General features: G+C 37.7%; 1 gene segment (V, D, J or C); it reads right to left on the bottom strand.

Annotated features, from left to right (window-relative positions):
* Nucleotides 1-1,421: 1,421 nt before the first annotated feature.
* Nucleotides 1,422-2,817, bottom strand: LOC311140094 (Ig lambda chain C region-like). The segment is given in 2 exons: nucleotides 2,766-2,817; nucleotides 1,422-1,738 (listed from the first exon to the last, which is right to left on the bottom strand).
* Nucleotides 2,818-3,124: the final 307 nt, after the last annotated feature.

Here is a 3,124-nt window from a genome sequence, read left to right as displayed (position 1 = left end):
TATCTAGACCTCTCCTGTTAATCTATTAACATTATAGTATCTAGACCTCTCCTGTTAATCTGTTAACATTGTAATATCTAGACATCTCCTGTTAATCTGTTAACATTGTAGTATCTAGACCTCTCCTGTTAATCTGTTAACATTGTAGTATCTAGACCTCTAATTTTAATCTCTTAACATTGTAGTATCTAGACCTCTCCTTTTAATCTGTTAACATTGTAGTATCTAGACATCTCCTGTTAATCTGTTAACATTGTAGTATTTAGACCTCTCCTGTTAATCTGTTAACATTGTAGTATCAAGACCTCTACTGTTAATCTGTTAACATTGTAGTATCTAGACCTCTCCTGTTAATCTGTTAACATTGTAGTATCTATACCTCTAATGTTAATCTGTTAACATTGTAGTATCTAGACCTCTCCTGTTAATCTGTTAACATTGTAATATCTAGACCTCTCCTGTTAATCTGTTAACATTGTAGTATATAGACCTCTCCTGTTAATCTGTTAACATTGTTGTATCTAGACCTCTCCTGTTAATCTGTTAACATTGTAGTATCTAGACCTCTCCTGTTAATCTGTTGACATTGTAGAATCTAGACCTCTCCTGTTAATCTGTTAACATTGTAAAATCTAGACATCTCCTGTTAATATGTTAACATTGTAGTATCTAGACATCTTCTGTTAATCTGTTAACATTGTAGTATTTAGACCTCTCCTGTTAATCTTTTAACATTGTAGTATCAAGACCTCTACTGTTAATCTGTTAACATTGTAGTATCTAGACCTCTCCTGTTAATCTGTTAACATTGTAGTATCTAGACCTCTAATGTTAATCTGTTAACATTGTAGTATCTAGACCTCTCCTGTTAATCTGTTAACATTGTAATATCTAGACCTCTCCTGTTAATCTGTTAACATTGTAGTATCTAGACCTCTCCTGTTAATCTGTTAACATTGTAGTATCTTCTGTTAGTATGAACTACAGTTTGATGACGATGTGGTTTCAAGTGAGAACATATATTCATGAAGCCTGATTCAAAGTTTCTTTTAAAACGATCAGACCTAAATGTCATTGCTTAGTTATTTATTTTTATGTCATTCAACATTTAAGACTACAGTCTAATTATTGAAAGAGACAACAAAAATATTTTTTCCAAAAGTATATCTTTATTTTAATCTATTTTTCAAAGCATCAACGCAAACATTCCTACAGTATCTAATAGTAATAAAGCAGAACACATCCAATCTAACACTGATACAACCTCAGTCTACAGAGAGGATTGACACATGAACTCAAGCAAAGCCCTCTGTTAGTCTACATGTCAGTGATCAATAAGACAGAGAACATCTGATCTCAGAACAGAGTCAAAGCAGAGGAACCAGCATCCTCTCTCCACAGGGCTGTGTGACTGAGGGGTCCTACCCAGAACAGTCAGCCCTCATCAGGGTCTTGGTGACTGTAGTCCGGGATTTCTGCTGGGCTTCACAGGTCACCTCTCCTGCCTTGGTCCACTCCTGGGCAGTGAGAGTCAGGGTGCTGCTCCAGCTGTACAGGCCGTCCTTCTCCAGGACCCCGGGACTGGCCTCCTGCTTCTTGCTGGTCCCATCCACTTTCCAGCTCATGGTCCAGTCTGAGGGGAAGCCCTTGTTGTCCAGACACGTCAGTGTGGCTGTTGTTGTACTGGACAGCTCCTCACTAGAGGGGGGCAGGACGGTGAGGGTGGGGACACTGTTACCTGGAACAAACAGAACACATCAACTAAGTAACTACATCAAGTACAGCTTCAGTAAGATCTTCAGCAAAGCAGGGGTGTAAAGTACTTCAGTAAAAATACTTTAAAGTACTTCTTAAGTAGTTTTTGTAGGGTATCTGTACTTTATTTGACAAATATAAAGACAAATATAAGCACCCACCTAATTACTATTATTTTAAAAGCAAGCTCAAGCAGGACAAAATATATTCTAATGATGGGAGCCTACTAAACTGAAATAGATTTGAAACATTCATTTGCATAATGCATCTTCGCCGCTGCTCTGAGAGTGTTTATATTGTAGCCCTGTGAGTTTAAGACTTCATGACTGAGAGCTGTCCTTCATGACAACAGAACCCACAACAACCATTACTTTTATCACCATCTTCATCTGGACACTTGCTTTCTGCTTTCAAGGTTACAATTTTCCGAATTTATTGTTGAAAATATTATTAGATCTAATCCATTTAAATGTATATCAAAGTTATTATTTCTATTCAGTACTTTGAATTACTATACTATTTCATTCACAGACATTTTTTCAGTCAATTTATCAGAATCCAGTGGACAGTACGTTGTGACTCAGACTCCTGCAGTTAAAGCTGTTCTCCCAGGACAGACAGTCTCTCTGAACTGTATAACCAGCAGTAATGTTTACAACAATAACATTTTAGCCTGGTACCAACAGAAATCTGGAGGAGCTCCTAAACTCCTTATTTACTATGCTACAACACTTCAGTCTGGGACTCCATCTAGATTCAGTGGCAGTGGATCTGGGAGTGACTTTACTCTGACCATCAGTGGAGTCCAGGCTGAAGATGCAGGAGATTACAATTGTCAGAGTTTCCACTATCCCAATAGTAAAGCTGTGTTCACACAGTGATACAGAGCCATACAAAAACCTCCCTCAGTCAGACTGCACAGTGACTGTACTTCTACAGCTGGGACCTACTGCAGGTGCTGAGGGGGAAGAGACAGTGACATGGAACACTGGTCAGTAGAGAAGGTCAACTTTGAATATGTTTAGAAAGCATCATCATGTTCCCCATCATCATCATCATCATCGTTATCATGGTTGTAACTCATTATATTTGTCATGACCTGAAAGTTCACCATCTTCATCTGGACACTTGCTTTCTACGTACAAGGTATACGAATTATGAATATCTAAGTAATGATAATTAAGTAAGTAATGCATGCATATAACAATAATAATGTCTCACAGCATTTCAGAATAAAACCTGATCCCTCTGTCAGGTTGTGAATTTCAAGAGACAAATCTACTATATTTATTGAGATGGTATAACATGATTAGAACTCCTAATCCCTAAAACAGTGTTTCCCAAACCTCTCCTTAAGTACCCGAGGAAG

This window comes from Coregonus lavaretus, assembly GCF_964263955.1.
Source record: "Coregonus lavaretus genome assembly, chromosome: 13".
NCBI classification, from domain to species: Eukaryota; Metazoa; Chordata; class Actinopteri; order Salmoniformes; family Salmonidae; genus Coregonus; species Coregonus lavaretus.
This window is presented reverse-complemented; position numbering and strand designations above follow the sequence as displayed.